We start from the raw sequence: 22,048 nt of genomic DNA on the forward strand, positions 1-22,048 counted from the left end.
ACACCCCAAACCAAACCAAAACAATACAAAACTGCTTTGGGACAAACAGACACCCAAAAGTAAATCTGGCCAGTGGGTGCCAAAAACCTCTGAGCTCATGCCACCTGTGTGGGCCCTTGAAGCAAGAAGAGTGGGGCTCCCTGTACAAACACGTGCAACTGAGAGCTCAGCAGCATCACCTGAGCAAGCAGACAAGGTGGGTACATTAGCACTGTGCCTTGTCTGCACTAAATTAGCAGTGGCCGAGAGCCAGTGTAGCTCTGCCAGCTGTGTTGAGACCCTTGCCAGATGGAGGCCCTTGCTGTGATCTGGATGGGTCTATCTTCAATGGGAAATGACAACCTGAGAACCCATCATGTAGTGAAGTCACTCCTCCAGCTCTTCCACCAAAAAAAGAATGCTGAAATATTTGCTTTCTAATTCTTGATTCTTTCTTTTCATGTAATGACTTGGACATCAGAGCATCAACCTGAGGTGTAGAAGATCAAGATTAGATTCCTTCTTTTGTATCAACCTGCCACCTTCATGTTCTATACAATAGCTAAAACCAGGAGACAAGAGAGCGCATGTCAAATGGATGCTCTCGATTCCTCTTCCTGAAACTGTAATGAACAAATACTTATTGACCAAGAGTGTAAGTACCAATCTACAGTCTATCGGTTAAGACACATGAGTTTTATCTGAGTATTAGCCACTGATCCAATGGCTTGGATTCAGTTAAATCTTAATTTGGAATACTTGAATGTAAGTTGAAACAAGTACTGAAATACAGATCTCTGCCTTGTCAGGTGAGCTTCCCCAAGCACATACTAGTCTAATAAAGCCATAATCACATACTCCTTTGGTCTGGCCCAGTGAATATTTAATTATCGCATGTAAATTTAAAGACTTTGAAAAGAAGTAGGCTGAAAATGTATTACCTCAGAGTATTTTATATCTTGGTTACTTAGATATTCACTAAGAAGGTCGGAAACAGTTGGAAGTTTCCTAGGCAAGTGAGGTCATTGAACTCACATCTTTCACAACTTGAGAAGGTTCATTGCCACTAACCTACTCTATAACTTGAACACTAAACCCCAGACATTATTTTCTGTCAAGTCTAGAGTATGCATTCTTTGAGAATATCTTGACTGCAGACCTTGCAGGTGAAACACTGTGTTGAACCCTGTTGGATTTTTGTGCATAGCTGCTCAGGACTTGTGCAATTCTAGGTCTGTGCAGGGTTTTCAAAATCACACTGAGATACCCACAGACGTGCAATGTCTCATAGGCCAAACATCTGTGAAGAAAGAACTAAAATTGTGGGCATTTGGTGTTGGGTAGATACAGATACCATAGCCTTTTGGTCGTGCTACTCCTTCAGCCAGTGTCAGCTCCATAAGGAGACACTAGAGCTCTGCAGTATACCCGTCCTTTTAATACTCAAGCAGAATCAGGGACCAATTTGAAAGTAAAAAACATTTGTTTCAAATACAGTTCTAATATGATTGATTAAATACACTAGATGAATGTACAAAATTAATGTTATGAAGATATGAAAGGTTATTTATCAAATACTGAGTAATGAGAATACAACACACTTACAAATTAATCTGATCATAAAAGAAAAGCTCAGCACACATCCTAATTGCTGATAGTAAACTGCGATGACCTGTGGTTCCTACTCAATCCAGGCAGTGTTTTCAATATAAGAGGAACTAAATTGGATCTGACTGCATTTTCATTTACATGTGTGTAAAGCAGGAGGCATTCCATTAAAAATTATGAGGCAGAGTTAGCAGTGGTTTGAGATCAGAACACAATCCCTGAAGTGTTTTGCTAGATCTAAATCAGCCTTTATAGAGATAAGTACTAAAAGGATCCCACTTGAATAACACTATCCTTCATTTCTTCTGCTGCTTTATTGTTCCTTCAGATGCTGTCAGAACAAAAGGAATGTAAAGAAAAATGTAACTCCAGGCCTGCACTAAAAAGAGGTATTGCATAAATACAGGACATGAAACTGAAAAAGGCTCAAAATATAGTAGAAAGACAATGGCATTTAAAAAAAAATATCTCTGATTTAGGGACAGGCAGACTAAAAATACATTTGGATAAAAATATAGACCCATCTTTGTCAAATACAGTAAAAACAAGTTAAATCTTAAAGACAGATTGTTCAACCTCTGTATTATGAAATGAGGATGCTAATAATTTTTGGCTTCGGCAGAAAATTCAGACTGAACGAAGGGTGACAAATACCCGTAGGTGAGAATTTGCCTTTCTAAATATTCACCAGTGGAGTATTGGAGCTGCTTTCACTTCAAAGAAAGATGGTTCTGGCACAGGTACAAGTCTGTCCTCTTCCCTTCAGGAAAGTTTTTCAGATGACAATTGACTTCTTTGGCAATGAGCATGCAGACAGGGTAGCGTACCTGACACATGCCTTTTAAAATTCAAGTAAAATACACATATTTTTTCTGGCATATAAAAAAAGCTTTCTGAAAAACAAGTGGGTGATCAGACACCAATTGCTAAAATCTGAACTATCTTCATAATTTTGGGCTTACTTCACTTCCGAAACTGGCAAGAATCTCTGACTCAAAAGAATACAAAATGTTTTGAGGGCAATTAATATTGTGAAATTTGTCATTCTTTTCAGCTTAAGCCTCATTAAAAATCTGTCTTTAAACTGAATATATTTTATGGTAAGCTTTTATGGAGGGAGGTGTACCTTAAACTGTATGTAAAAAGGTTTCTTGACAGACAGTGAAGTCTTCGCCACGCAATCTGAAATGCATCAAAAAAACCCAGACTGGACATTGCATCATTTTATTAGTAAGCAGTAATGAAATATATTTTACAGCATGAACACAAGAAAACAAGATTATGGCTCATACCTCCTCCTTAACTCTTTCTGAGTTGAAATACTGTTAAGTTTCCACAGTAAGTATAGCCATTGATTATAAAAGCATCTAAATGATAAAACCTAGTTAGGATATTATGTTATGTCTTATTAAAATTTATTTGGCACTGTTGAAATTTAGTTTGCCAAGTAATCTGTTCTAATATTAATGCCTGATGTACTACAGATTCTGTAGTGGCCTTGCTTGGAATAAGGTATAACAAACTTTCCAGGCTTTGATTACGTATTAACCAGTGGCTTGTAGAACAGATACTGATGGAGGTGACGAGAGCTTCTTAAATGCAGATGTTTCCAAATACATAAAAATGATCCAACAGTCTGGAGATCTTCTGTAACTCCAGAAATATTTTGAGAAGCACATTGAGATGTTTGCCAAAGATTTAGACATTGAAAAATAGCCTCCTTTGAGCGTGTGAGTTCACTGCCGTTCAGCCATTCAGCTGAGCAATGGGGAAATGGGGACTGCTTGTAAGCACCCGCGGCAGTGGAACTGCTGGACTCATTTGGTCACGTTCAGAATGAGATCATGTGGCTTGTTCTCATTCAAAATACGATTATTTTTGGTTTGGGTGTGACTTGAAGTTCGAATGTCAGGAAATGTGGAGAAAAAAAAAGACAGGGTGGAGGAGCACAAACTGGGAATTTTGAAGTAGAATCAGAAAAAAACAAAACAGTCAGCACAGATGGATGCATGTTGGTTTCCACTTGCTGAGTCAAAAGTGAGCCTGAAAGGATCAAAAGAAATAATGCTTTTCATTAAATGCATTCCTTATATGCAATACCAAAACTGCTTGCACCTCAGGAGAATTTAGACCCCTGCTTAGAATATGCTGTCATCTAAACCTTATCAATGCCACTTCACAGCCACAATTGTCCTTATAGCTACTGTTGTGTTTGCAGTGTAGAGGCTGCATAGACCAATACATGGGAGCTTCTCTGGCTTCTGTAGTTGCATTCTGTCTTTCAACAACATAAAATGAAGTTTTAAAAGTTCTCGCCTACCCACAGAGGTTCACCTATGCCAAAATTTGGAGGCACTATGACATCAACGTTTTCAGAGCTTACAGTGGTGTTGCTGTGGGCAGACTTATTTTATTGTATGGTCTCAATGGAGTCTTTTAGCTCTGGGGGCCAAATCAATGGGGTGAAATTAAGCAAGTGTTTGGAGACATGTTACCAAAGTTGAGGTTTGCCTTTGTGCAACTGGGGGAAAGTCCACGAGCCAGGGACTCTGAGATCTAACCAACCAGAATGAGTCATTAGTTTTTTGTGATGATAGGTAAGCACATAAAAGAAGGAAAAAAGCCAAGAGAAGAAAAGAAACTAAGGTTCTAAGGATCATGAAGATGTTTTAGTGCTTTGATAGTTATCTTTAAAACCAGATTATGAAGAAATCAAGTAATTTGAGGGAGATTTGGTCTGATTTGAAATTTCTTTCCATAAACAAACATCTTTATTTTTTGGCCAGGTGTTTGGCAGCACATCCACCGAGGGAAAAGTTAGAGTTGGCTGATTCATCTTCTGTGGTGTTACATATTATTTTGGCAGTCCAAGGAGGTGTTCTGGTTCATTGTGTTTTCTGTTCTTCACCTACTGCTGACAACCTGTGGTGAAGGATCAGCGCAAGTCCATTGCTCCACAGACAGGAACTGACACAGCGGTCCCCCCATCCAAAGGCACGGATGCAATGACTTCTACTAACCACTGTTTGTCATATCTCTCTCTTGCCAACCCACCTCCGCCATTCAGCTGCTGCACCTGAATAGCAACAGGTAGGAAAAAGCAAATGGTCACCAGGAGTATTGAGTATTGACAGGCATATCCCTGGTTCTTATTGCATCATTAATTGGAAGACAGCCCATTTTTCCCTGCATGGTTACATTCCAGAGGAATGTGCTTCTCCAGTGCTTCACTGCAGAGCTGCAGTTGGACCTGCACCCTGACCAGCTCGGTCAGGAGCAGAAATGAGATGTGAAACTTCAAATAATATCTGCATTTACAGCTTGAACACAACTGAAGCCTGCAGGTTTGTGGATAACCATAACAGTAAAAGACAATGTTTTTGCTTTTCTAGTAGCTCCTCTAACTGACTGCTGAGGCTCCTGGGGGTGAATGCAGCAGGTACAGGGCAGAACCTGCACCAGTCCATCCTACTCCCCATAGTGAACTAGGCACAGCTCTTAGGTTTTTGCCGTCAGCTACTACAGACTGCTGTGGTTTCAGCGAAGTCATATAACCTCATAATGTACTGGAGGTAATGCAGATCAATTAATAGAGATTACTTTACCTCTGTTGGCAAACTGTCATTTTAGGAGAGTGTGGGAGGGGGGACAGAGAGATATTTCCATTGACCTGTTTTTTGAAGATGCTTAAACCTTTTTCCAAAGAAGTCACAGCTTGTCATTGATAAATGATGTTCTGTACATCCCGACATTAATTATTTAAATTCCATTAACTTAATAATAGTATGCAATATGTCTGCCTGCACAGCCCTTTTAGCTTCTCTTCTTTTTATTAAATTGGTGTTTTGATTGATTTGGGTTATTTTAACACAGTAAAAGTGGGTCTTAGGCCATAAGCCTGCAAAAACCTTAGCACTCTTTATGAATTCAGGATAATAATTTGTAATGAGGGTGAACAAGAATAACAACCCACTGCTGAAAAGGAGGGATCCCACTTGCTTTTTCCTCCTCTTCCAATGAACTGTCTTTCCTCCTCTGGCCTACAGTCATTTACTTTACTTTGGTCCTAAAAATCTTCACACCTTTGCAGAACTAGTTCTGTTCACCAGTCACACTGGTGAACCATTCATATATATATATATATATATATATATATATATATATATGTAATGAATTTCTTTAGCTGGGTTAGTTTTCTAAAAGTTTTGGTTTCAATCAGGTTAATGAGCTGAACTAATTTACAGAGGGTCTCTTACCTGGCTGAGATGATCCAGATAGACATCAGGCACAAGCACAGGGCTGAACCTAAATACAAGCAGGAACCAGGGATGTTCTGGTCAGAAATGGGGACTTTTATGAAAAGAAATCATACTGGTTTTGTGCCTTAGTGAAAAGCCTGGCGTAGACAACCAGGTAAGCAGCTTACATACCAAATTCTGCATTCTTATAGGGTTTCCCTATTCTAATTTTTTTATATATTTTATATATATATATATCATTAAATGCCTACACATATTTTATATTGTTCAGTATTTCATATTTAGGGGACTCAATACATGATAGTGCTGAAATGGCCAATCTGTAAGCTAGAAAAAGAAAGCATGTTTCTCTCCCCCTTCACTATTATAATTTCCCATGAGTTTATCTTTACTTACTCCTGAGCAAATAGAACATTTCCTCCTACTAAATGATAGCCAAATTGTATTTGCTTGCCACTTCAGAAGTTTCCAAGCCACCATTTTAGTAACACTTTATATGTTTAAATGTATACTGAAAATAACAGTGATCTGTCATTCAATGTCTGACATTGCTACAAGACTTACCCTAAGGCTGGAATCTACCCTATTTGACTATTATTGATACAGCTATTGACTCAACTGACCACAGGATTCCCTCACCATCTTATCCCTGGCTTTCCTGACCAGCTTGTCTCACCATTTTCTTCCTACTGCCATAATGGCATTTCTTACGGTAGGTTCACTCAGCTTTTTCTGAAAGTCCCTTTTCCAGTCCTGGTCTTAAAGAAACAACAACAATAGTAAGAAAAGTCCTAGGTGTCCTCATTTGCTCAATTCAGGTGTGTTAAAGCTAATATACTGAACTCTGTGTAGAGTATGTCGAGGTTAGTTCCTGCTCAGGTTAATGTCCCAGCTGGGGATTTTGAACAAAAGGTGGATCTGACTACCAGCCTGCTCAGAGACTGCTTTGGGAGCATAAGCCTGCATAGCCCTTTAAGGTGCTATACAGTCCAGCTTGTTTAGATATAGCTTGTTTACCTCCACAGCCTGCCCTCTTGGATTGCATGTACACCTCCATGGAGTCATACCTGAACTTGAGCAGCTCTTAAAGAAATCCCAACAACAATAACAAAAAGCAAACACAGCACCCCCAGAATCTTCCCTGACCTTAGGATCCACAAATTGGTGAGATGAAAAATATCAGCGCCCACTTCAGAAAACTGTGTTTGCAAAGTATTGCAGGCAAGTTGTTAGACAGCTGTAATTTGATAATCCGTTTTGTTTTCAGAAGTGACATAACAAACCTCCTTCTACTTGGATAGTAGCTAATAAAAGTACAAAGATAAATGAGATGAGTTTCATTTTTTTAATTAAAAGCCCCCTACAAATGTAATATTTTTTTTCAGCTGTGACAAAAAAAGGCAAAACGTTTTGTATTTTAAATTTCACAGTCCTGCTGGAGTAATTAATTTTGAAAGTAAGAAGGTCCATTAGGGGAAGGGTATACACTGCTGTATTGCTTGTCTTGTAACGTAAACAGAGCATTTACTTGTTACAGTCAAGAAATAGTGCTTTTTGGAAAGATTTTTCAGCTAGATGAATTATTTATTTGCTTCTGTCAGTAATTTGTTGGGTACTAGTGTGCAGATCTTTTTGAAAACACACACTTAATTTGTGCTATTCATAGCCATGATAACAACTCCCTGTTTTACCTCTGTCGCAGCTTTAAAGCTGATGGTATTAAGGATGCATCGAACTGTTTTCCTGTATTCAGCTAGCTTCAACCTGGCCAAGAGTTTTGCATTAGGAATGCTGAGGTTTAGTCTAAACACATCAACTTGTATGGTATCCCACATCTCACCCCCACTCTGGGCTTCCTTGGTTCCTGGCTAGAGGGAAGATGCAGGTTGGAGGTCGTCAATCTCGGCCTGAAGAATCCTAAAAGTTTTGGCGGGGGCTTGTGCAACTGCTGTGGGCAGATGAGCCCAAGGACTTTGAGGAGCAGTGTGGAGCCAGACAAGCTCCAGAGGAGCTAAGGAGGTGCTGAGACTCCTGAGGCACAATCCCTCATGCAGATCTCCAGCACACAGGTTTGCACACGTAGGCTGCACCATCCCTCTGGTGCATCCAGCCAGTTCTGCAGGCTGGTGCAAGGGTAAGTGGATTAATGGTCTGGCTCTTTTTCACTCCTCTGGGGTAACTTGGGAAGCCAGGAGAGAGCAGATCTGCTCTCATGACAGGACTTGCCCATTATCCACGTTGCACAAAGTAGCCACAGCCCTCTTCTGGAGCTCCCTCAACACAACACAGCTGTTTGCTTGGGCTGAAAGCAGTGGTCACGGGCAGGGCCAGTCATGCTACAGGTCATGATTTCCTGAGGTTCACTGTTCCTGGCCAGGGCTGATATCTGAGCCTCAGCTACAGCTGGACAGCATGCTATGGGCTGGCAGCCTATGTGTCATGGTGCTCAGCTTGCCTTAAACCAGGTCTCCACTGTACAGTGTAGATATAGATATTTTATTTTCCAGAGGGAACATTTGCTTCTATGTCTCATCTATAGGAAGGATGTACTAGGAAGGTGAGGACTCCAAACTTTTCTTCCTTCTCCGCAGACTTCTACTAGAACAAGATACACTCTAGACTGTTAATATTTTGTGACTTTCTTTTTTTTTCCTACTCAGGTAGCTGTTTTAAAATCTTGCCTAACAAAATTCTAGGCATAAAAAATAAATCTTCACAATGTCTTTCCTGCATCTAATAAACATCCAGATGATTGAAGTTTTAAATAACCTAAGAAAACTAAATTCATTTCTTTAATTTGCGCTTCCAAGGGAAAGGAGTGCCTTTGGGTCCTTGGCAGATAGAACATCAGTCTTTTTTTTTCTTTCTTTTTTCTTTTTTTTTGAAAGTATGAAGATGATTTAACCTTTTTTTTTTGGGTTTAGAAAAGTAAGCTCCTGCAAATTGAAGAGGATGTTCACAGGGAAGTCAATCCAGGCTGAGTTCTGTGGCCCTGAAATCTTCAGGCCTGGTAAACAGCATGTGACCATGCAGTTAACTATGCAAATGTACAACAAGTTAAATATTAAATGATATTTAAATTAGGACATAAATATAGCTATGCATAATTCAACAGGAGAATACCTTTGCAGTCAGAGCAGACAGGAGGTCAATGACCCTTGATGATAGCTCTTTCAAGTATTAATATTAAGTCTATCCTTGAACAAGGCTTATTCTCACCCTGGATGGGAAAATAGGAGCGTCATCCATTTCAAACACGTGCAGAGCATGTGGTTTGAATCTCCCCTATGCGTAATTTGATGATTAACCTTCTCAGCTTTCCACATTCATATTCAGAGGTTGCTGATGTTATGCCTTGCATCAGAAAAGCTATGATGAAAGTATTTCATGCCTTGCTCCAGCAATGCCAACTAATTCTAATCCAGGTAGAACTATCTTTTATCTTAAATATTTCTAACACACCTTTCTTACAATGGTATCGAGGAGCTTCATCAGTTTTTCAATTTGCTTATCCAGCCCATAAGCATATCTTTTAATGCTGCTTTTGCTCTGTTATAAATAATCTGCCCTGAAGTTAGACATATTGACACTATCTGGTTTGCAGTGCCAGAAAGGTCTGTATTTTTATGGCTCAGCAGTCAAACAGCTGAGAAGCGGTTAAAACTTATTCCATTTTACAGTAATTCATTTCAGCCCTTGACAGATTGATTTCCATGGGGTTATTTGCTTCTTTCTGCACCCTACTTCATAACAATGCTTACTAGAATGATTTATTAACTCAGTGCCAAATTCTTTGATACCTTAATAGTTAGATTAACTTCAGGACACGAGGCTAAGTTATTTTTTTCCAGGTGTTTGGGGTGATGCTTTTCAATAATGAATGAATAGGGTCATGAACTAGTAGCACTTTGGTACTTGTGTGTGCCAAAAATGTGCTTTCTCTAGGAGCATTCAAAGCAGACATAAACAAGCTGGATAATAGCCCCTATTCAAAATAATCTCATTTTTCTATGTGTACTGATGAGCACTCAAACAGGGCAGCTAATCTGCAGATCTCCCCCATACTACTGATTTTTGGCTTCCTCACTTATTAGAACAATATGAAGTCACCGCAGAGATAAAGTGCCCATGAAATCAGAACAGGGTAAATAGACCTGTGTGAGTAATAGCTTTTGCAGTTCACTGTTGAACTAGGAAAAAAAAAGTCTTACATAAACCTGAAATTATTTCTTTTTTAGTTTTTTACTGAAACGAAAAATATTTTGTTTCCATTCGATCAAAATTTGTCATTTGCAATCCCTTGTTTTGTTCTCCTTAGTTAAAAAAAAAAAACACCAGTAGTTTAAGTTCTTGATGAAATGTAAAAAATGAGAAATAAAAGGGTTGATTTTGGACATAGCCGAACAAAACATATACAGTTCTGAAAACCAGATTTTTTGAAATAAATTATAGAAAATTCAGGAGACTTACAAATTTTTCAATTTGAGTGAGTTTCTGGTGAATAAAATATGCAAGCAGGAAAAAAATAAATTACTCAATGGCCAGGTTAAATGTCTATGCTCTACAAATGGGAAGAAATTTAGTTATTTTATCAGAACATAATATTTATGCTCCCATCTCAGGCTAACACATTTTCTCTCACAACGTCCCAGAAGTGCCCATTTAATGATGTTGACATATCACTTCAATTTCTAGATAACTGAGTGCAAACTCAAGCAGCATACCATTGCCTAACCCAAGGTTTTAACATATGCATGCTGGGCACTTACTAAGAAAAATGTTTAGTAGCTGCTGCTCCACTATAATTTTGAACTACCCACATGAACTTGGTGCCTTTCCTATATGCTCTAAGTGGCATTGTGTGCTATCAGCAATGCATAGTGTAATAAAATAAAGACTATCAATGAAATCTGAGCCAAGGCCATCAGGTTTATTGAGCCCAATAAAATTTAGCATAGTGGTAGATACTGGTCCTGGGCCACACTCAAGCTAACAGTGCTGTTGAGAAAAAAACAGTTAGCAGGTGAGTGAGGTGACCACAAAGTGTATAAAGATAAGTAAAAAGCTCTCGCAGCAAAGCAGAAGTACTCCATTAAAATCATGGGACCACAGAAGATGAAAGGAACTGTCTAGTTCAAACTCATGATCAAACCAGATCCAACACCAAGTCTTCAGGAAATGATCCACACACTTTATGAATGTCTGCAGGGATGGAAATTTGGTCAAAGGAGCAAAGAAGGAGGAAATGTGATATGTTTATCATAGATAAAAACTTATAATCCCTTTGATAGCTTTCAAAACTCTATGTTAAAAATATCCATCCTGTATCTTTGCTCACTTCAGCTGTCCTCTGCTCACTCATATCTTTCCCTTAGATTTTACAAACATCTATGTTTACCAAACTCTTGTCATTTTAAAAGTGTTCATCAGACAGAGAATTATCTCCTATTTCTTCTTTAATTATGACATCTGGTCCTTTAGTGATGTCAATCCAAAATAGCATCTCAGACCAGAACTGGTGTCTGTGTGCAAATTGAGAATTTTGTCATTAAAGGATTTCAGTTCTCAGTTTTCATTTTTTTCCCAATACAAATGAAATTTTCTAAGCTATAGAAGGCTGATGTTTCTTTCGGCCCTGGAGCATCTTATGATCAAAATCCCTAGACCTAAAAAGACATGTTGTAGACAAAGGAAGGTTAACCTGCAAATGGGTTATGGCACCCTTCATCAGCCTTCAAAAGTTCAATCACAATTGTGGCCATTTAGCATTTGTAAAAATAAAGTATATCAAAGCATCTGGGTTTCCAAAGCAGAGACATACTGTAAATACAGATTTTATGGAAGGAAAACAATTTCCAATTAGGTATGTTGTGGTAGATACTTGGAAATGTGTAACACACCTCATGAACAGATGACTGAATAGAATACCATACATATATACATATATATATATGTGTGTATTATTATCATTCCTTTGAAAATGATTGACATCATACACTACTTCCCAATAATGACTGAATTTTTAGGTGAGAGAACCAAAGAATTATCTAGTTTATGAAAGCCCTTTGGAGGTTGCCTGGCCCAAACTCAGCACAAAGCCAACTCACACTACGCTGATGCTTTCTTTACTAATCTCTTCATCTCTAAGGGGAAATGCAAAACTGACATGAGACAAACTAATGCAGTGCTTGCAAAGCAAAGTGGACCAACAGCCTTCTACTCACTGCTGTGAGATCAGTTTACTGGGTTTTGTTATGGTGACATTTGATGTGCCTCTGTTTGCTGGATGTGGATGGAAAATAAGCTGTGCTGGTTACTTTCCTGATTGTAACTTGTACATGCACACACACTCATGTACAATCAAAAATTAATGACTACTTTGTTCCTGAAAGACAACTCAGCACTCGAGTCACCTCTAACACCTTGTGCCATGATCTGTCTTCCTTTTAGCACATCTGGGGTACGATATAAATTTCCTTTCTTATGCAAATGACTTGGAGGAGTGAAGCCTTATAATCTGCTCTGATCTTTCCTGCTCAGATGAGTTTTCTCAAAGCCTAAAATGCTGCCACGATGGATTGTCTTTTTGCCTTTTTAGTCACTATTTTACTATTAAAGGAAGAGACGTTAGATTCTCTCTAGGAGTGGTCATTTGCAAAACCTTAGCTGCAGAGTGCATTTCCTTCTCCTGTAAATATTTGGTTGCTATGCAGTAATTGCAAATGGCAACAGACACTCTAAAATTTTTTGACTGGTTACCTACCTACTCCTTCTCTTAAGTTAAATCACCCTCTCATTCAAGGTAAACTAAGAGCCAAAGCTTAGATTTATTTGGGCTGGGAGGAGAGAGTGTTGCCAATGTATTCTTGTCTTTGGATGACCTGATTATTTTCTTTTTGAACATGACACTGAAAATCAATCCCTGCCCTTGTACTATAGGCAGGTATACCCAATAGACTAACAGACAAATAACAGACTTCCCAGTCAGTATACTGTATGGTCAAGATATTGGTATTATAATTCTCTGATTTCTTTTCAGTAGGGAAGCAATCACATTGACTAGATAAATAAATAAGACCGTAAACTAATTTTTTTTCTCAGACATACAACTGGTTTCGTACTCTGTACTCTTCCGATCATATTTTCATTCAGCATAGACACTCCAATTTCTTGAAAATTTCTGGCTAAATGTGGAAGGAACATGACATAGTCTAAACACAGATGTTTCAGAAATAGGTTTTCTGTTTTGAGGTATCTACTTTTTGAGCAGTTAGATATTTTTTTTTTCAAAAATAAAAGTGTCCCCCTAATTCTGCAATTTGAGTGGCTTTTTGAGTGATTTCCTGCTTTGTTTCTGGTCTAGCATTTAACCCAAAGATATCCATAAATGATAGTCGTGTCTGAAAAAAACCCACACCTGTCTGGAGTAGCTGTCACTGGAGACCATAGATAGTTGTTCAGGAGTACACTCACATGCAAGAAAACCAAGTGTCTTCGTTTTTTAAGTTAGAGGCAAATGCACTAATTGACTCTATTGTGTTGCATCTTATTAAACCCAGTTGACTTCCATGCACAGAACAGCTACAGAATCAGATGCTGTGTGCATTTAATTAATTAAATATGATTATTTTGATTCATAGAAAAAAAATGCCCATCCATTGTTTTGTGTGCTTTCACGTTAAACAATAAAACGTTCTAGGGCTTTTTTGCTCACCCTTTTTAACGGAGCTGTTAGCCATTAATGGGCATCACAGACTGACTCACTCATGAGGGAGCATTTTGTTAATGTAAAGTACAATCCTGTTCAAAAGTTCTGGTTTGTGGTTTTGATTTAATTATAAAAAACTATATTATAGTTCTAGGAGGAACTAAAGAAGTAAAAAAAGGGTGTGGATATGGGTGTTGGTATGCTTTTAAAGCAGGTTCAAGCAGCCTGGGTAACTTTGATTTTTTCCTTTCAGCATTTTAATTTACATTAGTTGCTTATAAAACCATTTGATTAAATGAACCACTTCTCTATTCTTATGCTCATCAGTCAAGTCTGTCTTGCTGTGCTACATTTATGTTGTGACTCAGGCCAAACTGTCCTTTTCAATGTAGAGAGAAAGAAAAGAAATACCACACTGCCAGAAAAGACTGAGCTAGTTTGTGATTCTTTGGTATCTTGTTTTAGGTGGTGGGTTTGACCATAGACTGAGACAGTTTGTAAGTAATTTTTCTTTGCCTGCTCAGCTAGCTAAGGCAATCCAACTGGTGGTATATCAAACAAAAAAATTTTTGAAAGCTCACATGTAAAATCAGCATCAGCTTCTGCATACTGGACTTTTCTTATCCTCTCACTGAGCAGCTATAGTAGACGCCAGAAGGCACAGGGCACCTCTGAGAGGGACAACACAGTCCCACCCCCACCAGCACAGTCCTCGGTAAAAACTAGGTTGTGCTTACTGTGACAAAGATCCATTCAGATCTTTCAGCCATAGCTGAAATAATTCAAACAGATTAACAGTAATGATTGGCTTCATATTGGTGGCCTGGAAGCGAGGAAGAGAACTGGGCAAAACTATAGAGTCATCAGACAGACAGAGAGATACCCTATTACTAATCCCAATAGCTAGCAAGAGTTTATAAATGTTATTTATGTCCTGGGAATGTAATAATTTATGTGCTGAGGAGAAAAAAAGACTCTCTGCTTTTGTGTTTAGCTCTGAGCTGTTTGGAACGCCATAGCGAGAAAAGGGAGCCCAATGCTTAATCACACTTGCATTAAATTGGTTGTATAGCTCAAGACTGTGTTGCAGCATTTTGCGTCAGAGTCATTAAGTGAGTATTTTATTAAAAACTGCCTTATGTGACAAAAAGGTCTTGTCATTAGGTGTGTACTTATTACATTGAATAGCGAGAAAGAACTTAGTTTACTTATCAAGATTTTCAAATTAGGATTGTCTATCTCTCTTAAAAGGGCATAAATGTTATATTTTAAATTATTTAAAAAAAAATTCTAAGTGATTTCTTTGACATAGCAGTATGGTTTCTCATATTTTATTTCAATAAAATGTGGCACCATTTTAACGTCCTCCTCTTGGAAACTGTTGTTATCTATTGCCTTGCACTGGTGAAAGATCCTGCCTGGATTGGGGGCATCATCCTCCCAAGTGCTGCTGCAGCCCCACCTGAAACAGACTGAGGTTTTATTTCATGATGCAGCAGTGAGACTGGTACATAGAAGGGATATGAAGAATGAAATTACTGTTGAACCGTCTTAAAAAAATACAATCACCATGGCTGATGGCCATTATCTCATAGGCCATGTGACTGGGGTGGGCTCTGAGAGGATTGTGAGGATAAAACAGTGACCTGGTGCATCTCATTTGTGTAAATATTTGGTGAAAAATCACTTATACCTAAAGGATGTCTTGAATCAATCTCACCAGTGGACCTCTACTGCATCCCACAGACAAAAAAACCCCTGCATATGGGCTGGTGACTTCGTAACAACCTCTATTTCAGACTCAAAATGTGTATTACTGCTACTCTGGCAAAAAAACAACTGGAACTTTCATGGAAACACTTTCTTTTTCAGCAGTTTAGTACGCTCCTGTACCAATCTGCAGGGGAAAGAAGGAGGCAGAATAACACAATGTGGTTTATTACACTTCAAACAATAATTTGTGTTCCAGAAACTGGTGCTGAAGATCCTGCAAGGTAAAACACCTTTGCAGAGCACAGGCAGAAGGTGGTTACCCATGCTGTCCTCCAAAAGAAAGGCTGTTTCAAAAAGTGTCTTTTCAGAATGGTATTGTTGATCATTTTATGTATATCTGGTTTGGGAAAAAACATCCTCTGGTAGAGGAGATTTTAAGTATGCAGAGACATGAAGCTTCTCCATGAGGAGCAGCACAGATAGACTTTCACTCAGAAAGGCATCAAGTAACAGGCACGCTGCGTTCCAGCAAAACTCTGCCTAGTGCTGACAAGATTATACATCCTCTGCCAGGCTGTTTGCAGCAAGTAAGTAAATTTTAGGAATTAAAAGTAAAGTGAAATACGTCAGTTCTGCCTCAATCCACTGAGTGCTTGGCAAATTAGTTTTCACTACAGTCCGGGAGCCACCTCATCTCAAAGTCAGCTGGGCACTTGTCCGAGTTATTAATGTTTCTAGATAGAAGGACAGGACACAGAGTTATTTTGGTTTTGCAGCACATACTTTAATGCTTTCCTATATTTTTTGCCTAGTACAGACTTCCTTCAGTGGGAAGCTTCCAGTATTTTTTTGATTCTGACATGGTTGTAAATACCATTGAAATAACCTCTGCTGAGGTATCCCAAATTTACAAGGAGGCTAGGGAACAAAGAACCATTGCAAAATTCTTTCTTAGAGATATTAACTAAATTTTTGCAAGCATATTTCCTTTGAAAGTTAGTCCTGGCTTTTCGTTAAGGGCTCTTGAGTCTTAGAAAACTCACCTACCTGCGTATGTGAAGTGTTTTTATGTAAAGTAAAAAGTCATCTTACTCTCCCTTTTCAACACAGTTATATACAAAATTCTCCTTTTTTCCCCCCACAGTTCTGGATGCTACCTCTAAGTGAATAAAGATTCTTTAATGGCCAAACAGCAGTTGTAAATAATGAATGTAAACTCTCTGTATACAAAAATTATCTTTGTGTCCAAAAGGCTATTTGTTTTTCCCCAGTTAAATCAATTGATCTCACTACCCACTTTTCTGTGCAATTTTTTCTTCAGATATTTGTAACAATTCACAACAATTTGCAGTTCTGCACCTCAGATCTGGTTAGACACCTTTAAAAACTGTCAGCTTCGGGTTTTTTTGGACTTGGAAAACTTAAAGAAAATATTTATTCTAGTCATGGTCAGCTGGCATTGTAATAGTTCCAATTTCATGATAGATCCTCAATAGACTGCTACATTCTAAGCTTTTTTCTCTTTTCATGCTGAAGTCCCAAAGAGTATTTTTTAGCAAATTGGAAAATGCTTCAAGAGTTGATTTCAGTGGGATTACTTAGGGAAAACTGAGTGTGAGTATAGATGTCTCTAAACTGGAGCCTTAGCTTTTACTTATAATTGTAATTAATTTGAAATATTTAAGCAGAAATGTGATGTCCAAATTTGCTTTATACTAAAGGTATATAACTAATATATGTTGTTAGTGATATATTAGCTGATAACTAAGGGTATGTGCAAAGGATTACATTAGTCTATTGATAAGATATGTACAAATGTGGAAATTATCAGATTATGTTGAAAACTTGTCTCCAATCCAGGCAGCTCAGACTCTGATGAAGTTAAGACTGAATTGACATCCTAAATTTAGGACTCAGATGCAAAGACTTTAATACAAAGTATTGGCCCGCTGTTGTCACTTCTTCTATCCTTAACTATTTACTTTACTGGTAATGGCAGATTTAGAAAATATGCTAAATTTTGCTTTGCTCTTAGGGAGGTGTATGCCTTCTTATTCTAAGAGACAAACTTAGAAATTACAATGTACCAGCATGGATATTCATGTCATGTAAGGAGATACTCCTGTTCCTCTTAATCTTCTCCAAAATGATTTTACACCCCACTTTCACTGTATAGCAGGGAAATTGAATGAGGACCTTTGCAGGATAACTGGTCATTAGTGATCATTGCTCTTCCTAGACGACTACAGCCAGCAGGAGTTAATAATGTTTACAGGTTGGATTTTTGTTACAAAGTGTTTCTTTAAGTGAGAAGAAGTCACTAGGGAAGTGTTGGGAGGGTTCTTAGGCAGAAGCTACAGTGAAATAAGCACAGGAGCTTTGGAGTGAAAATGGCATTGGTTTTATTTATAATAAAACAGCTGTTTCTGTGCTCTCAGGGATTTTTTTTTTCTTGTGGCTTCACAATCTTGATTTACACAGTCTTGCTTATATAAAACGCTTGCTAAAAAAAAAAAAAAAAAAGACATACAACATCAATCTTGGTATTCTTGGACTTTCTTATCCATGTGTGGATAAAGAATGGTAGTCAATTGGAAGCAGTGGTGTCTGGTAGCTAGGCACAGTCACCCAAATAATCTGCCTGTGGATCAGAATCAACAGAAAAAAGTTAAATGTCTTGTTCTGAAGCCACATTTTCACTCCAAGGCTTTGTTGTCACTGGCCAAGCAGAGTAATTCAAACTGACTTTTTACCCAGCATCCAGCTTTAAATTGTAGCTTTACAACCCTACTGTTTGATGATATCACAGGACAGAAATATAACCTTTCTTGGAGATCTTTCTTTGCAGATTGGAAACATGATTATGGAGATACAGTGTTTGCAAAAAAAAAAGGGGTCCAGGGCCAAAAAATCATGGTGAGATAGGATCAGATATCCTGTGTCATAAATTCCAGGAAATATATAGGAAGTCTAAAGGCAAGATCACAATGTACAGTAGCAACTGCAGGAATATACCAGTGCTGTGTTTGCCACTGATTCTGCTGTCTTTTGAAGGAGGCAAGAGTGGGCACTATGGGAGGGGAGTGGGTGCCCCCACACTGCTCATTCAAACTCGGTATCTTTGTGAAAGAAACTGAAGGGAGGTACCTTCATCAGATTTGGGAAACCTCTGTGGTTTTTCATGGAACAGTCATGGGTTCTTTTATGCATTTTAATAGCAGTTCCTGAATTTTCATCTGTGAATATCTTAAGCCCAAAATCTTACAATTTCACAAACAATTCAGCTGAATAGGCAGACAAGTATTTAGTTGCTGATGCTGAGGGAACTTAGTACATGAGATTTGGGAGGTAATTCAGTGGGAGTAAAGCTGGTGAGACAGGTATCCTGTGGCTGCTTTATTGTAGCCTTTAGTCAGCCTGAATTTTGCTCAGCATGGTAAAATATTGTGCAGTTGATTTTTTTGTTTTGTTTTGTGTTTTTTTTTGTGGAACAGAAACATATTTATGGATCACTTGGTCGACTGATGCTATTGTCTACTGGGCACTTTTCATTGCTTCTCAGTGAAAAAAGGTTTAATATTTTTCCTACCCAGTATATTTTTTACTCTCCTTTAATTCAGTCTCAGTCCAGCCAATGACTGGGGAATAACTTCAGGCAAAGCTGTCTCACAACCCTGCGATGGCAGCTGGGCTAGCTGCAGACTGACGTACAGCAGGTTAACAGTGATGAGACAGCCCTTCATCCCTCCCTCCATGTGGCTTTCTCTCCTTGCATGTATTTGTCTTTGTATATATTGGCAATCTCCCGGAATAGTGACTCTCCTGACTGGTATGTAAAACCTTAAAGAAAGTCATTGTTTTTGCTGTGGTTCTGAATCCCAACTGGGGGTGCTGGAAATTAAACTTGTAGTTTCTAAAAGTGTAGCAAGATCTAGGAGCCTAGCAACTGACTTTTCAAATAGATTTACCAGATTTGTATGGTATTTAATAGCTTGTGTCTTGAAAGCCATTAAATTTACATTATACTTTATCACATTACAAAGAGTCATGGTTCAAAGTTACTGTTTTGCAAGAACTCACAAACTTGGATTTGGATACAATTTGTCATTTTGTTCTTTTATTTTTCATTAAAAATAATTTTTGATATACTGCTACTCTGACAGAAATGTAGCTCTAAATTGTCTTCTTCCAAAAGAGTTATCTAAACAGCTGAGCAATGCTTTATTTGTTCTAAGTTTTTTCTGCATTAGTTTGCTCACTGTACTCCATCTCATTTTCTACAGCCCTTGGAAACTTATTGAAGCAGCAATATGAGATTAGACCCTTAAACAATGTCACCAAGAACATTGTATTTCTAGCAGTGCAGTCCAATGTGCAAAAGCATGACTATGAAAATGATTCATGCCATCTATTAAAGGCTAATTTAAATAACAGAATACTGTTTTACCATTCAGATGCTATAAATTATTGCATCTACTGTAGTTTGGCACTAAGTCGAGCCAGCTTTTCCAACCTGCCAACAAACTCCAACCCCAAAGGATTTTTAAAAAATTGTAATTGTCACAATAGACAGATCTTTTTTTATTTTACCTATACGGATAATAATCTTTCATACATTTTAATACAATCCTAATGAAATCTAAAAAATAAATTTCATAGTTCATCTTCCGGTTTACTGCAGAGACTGCAGAGCAGTATATTAAAAATGTATTTCTCTTTCACTGTTACTCTTTTTATATTATCAATCAAGTAAATCAAACTTGGAATTCTAACTTATTAGCATAAAATCTCACCCAGACACAATCTGCTTGATGAACAGGCTTCTAACTTTTTTTGTTATGGAGACATAAATTATACTGATATTACTGGGGAAAAAAATTCTTAATATTTTACTCAGTGTTTTTTGACAAAACACTGTATCAGTTTATGGCTGTTCAAGAAATACAATGTTTTGTTTGAAAAGCACAGATCTAAACTGATTAGTTTCTTAGTTGTAATGCCTGTTACTCATGTTTCCTGCTTAAATATTCAAGGATATAAAACAATTTAACATCCCTCTGTGTATGCAAACGCACATGCACACACGCACACATGGGCGCATATATATTTCATGCCACAGAAGTCTGCCGGCTATGTATTTTCATATGAAGTCTCTGGACTATTCAGCTGCACAGAATATTCCGCTTGGTATAATTTAGAAAATCATTCTTTGGGCCCAGTCCTGCATTTCTCAAATACCCATGCATTTTTGCAACTGACTTGAATTAAAAGGAGATCAGCTTCTTGCCTGCTTGTACCCTGGTATATCTTTACATCTCTTGTGTATGTAGGGATCTCGTTAGATACTGAAAACACGCAGCAAGATTTGGAGGTTAGCTTCATTTGAGTTTTGATTACAGAGGCATTAAGTACCTGCTGAGTGTGAGCCTTAGCAAATCTCCATCGATTACCTGCCAGGCATGTCACTGAGTGTCTTTACACAGTGAGGCTGCTGGACACCTCATCAACCTGCACAATAAGTAGATATCTCTCCTTGACTGTCATACAGAAACTGCACTACTTACTGGGAGACTTCTTCTCTCCTTGCTTTCTTGTCATCCCCACCGCCCCCCCCCCCCCCCCCGCCCCCACCCCCCACCCCCCCAAGTTGTCTCGGTTGTCTTGGAATTAATACATAAATAATTATCAAAAGAAGACTTGTACAGATATCTTTCTTTTCTCTGCAGTGAGCCATTCCTCTGTCTACACTTGGAACTATTTAGTCTACCAGAAAACTGTTTTTTAAACCATGCTTGCACATGATAAACATTTTACTTTTGGAAGAATTCAGCACCCAGAATGAAATGCCCTACTGCACCACCTCAGCAGCACTCTGGGATGACTGAGCTCATCAATCCGGCCCCAGCATCAGGTCCTTGATGTGCCTGAACCCGTGACCATCTTCCTCAGTCTTCAAGGCATTACTTACGGTGTGGCATACGGGAATGCCACTGCCAACCTTCACAGAGACAGTGTGAGTCTCAGACTATTTGATCCCTTATCATTTAGGAGGATCCCTTTGCCTTTCCTGTGAAAAGCTGCTGTGCTCTGAGAAGGATCACAGGCTCAGATGCTACGTGCTAACTTTTGTTGGAAGTATGTGAGAGACACCAGCGTAATCTCCCCTCATTCTCCGTGCCAAGGTGCAGCACTCCCCGTGAGCAGGCACAGTACCCGGTAAAGGGAAATTACAGTGAGAAACATGCTGCCTGCTGTCAGTACCTCCCGAGGAAGTTTCTGTTCCTCCACACCATACGGGGGACCGACTCGCAGCCTATCTCAGATGGCTGTCAGATTGTCAGTGACCGTGATAAGGCTTTCACGTATCCCAGCTGGGGAGGCTTAGAAGCAAATAGGAATTGCAGTGGGAACCAGCTGCCCATATGTCTGTGATGAGCAGGCTCACAGGAAGATTTTTACTCAATTTCTGTGCCTTGCATTATTTAACTTACCACCTGACGTTCCTGTCATGCAGTAAATCCAGAAAACTGCTATTTGCTGAGATTTTCACTGTGTCAGTTTGTGCAGATACATAAGATATTCTCCCAAGTATCCTGAGCATTTACGATTGCGTGAAGGAATCTTAGTGTGACATTTTAGCTGGTTTCTATTCCATGGCGTGGTACTCTGGCAGTGCCTGGAGCTTTCAATTCACTTTTAGTTACTGCTGCCTGTAAGGATCTACTGCATATTATCCCAGTCTCTGCACAGACATGTCCTGCAGGTTGATAATGATCAGGTA

The 22,048-nt window shown here is 38.6% G+C and overlaps 1 long non-coding RNA gene across 1 annotated transcript in view; it reads right to left on the reverse strand.

Moving 5' to 3' along the window:
• Positions 1–21,177, reverse strand: part of LOC308060338 — an 82,792-nt gene extending 61,615 nt beyond the window's left edge. Inside the window, exon 1 of the long non-coding RNA XR_013926679.1 lies at positions 3–21,177. This is a non-coding gene — a long non-coding RNA (uncharacterized lncRNA). The remainder of the gene's footprint in view (positions 1–2) is intronic.
• Positions 21,178–22,048: the final 871 nt, after the last annotated feature.

This window comes from Falco punctatus, assembly GCF_963210335.1.
Source record: "Falco punctatus genome assembly, chromosome: 3".
NCBI lineage: Eukaryota > Metazoa > Chordata > Aves > Falconiformes > Falconidae > Falco > Falco punctatus.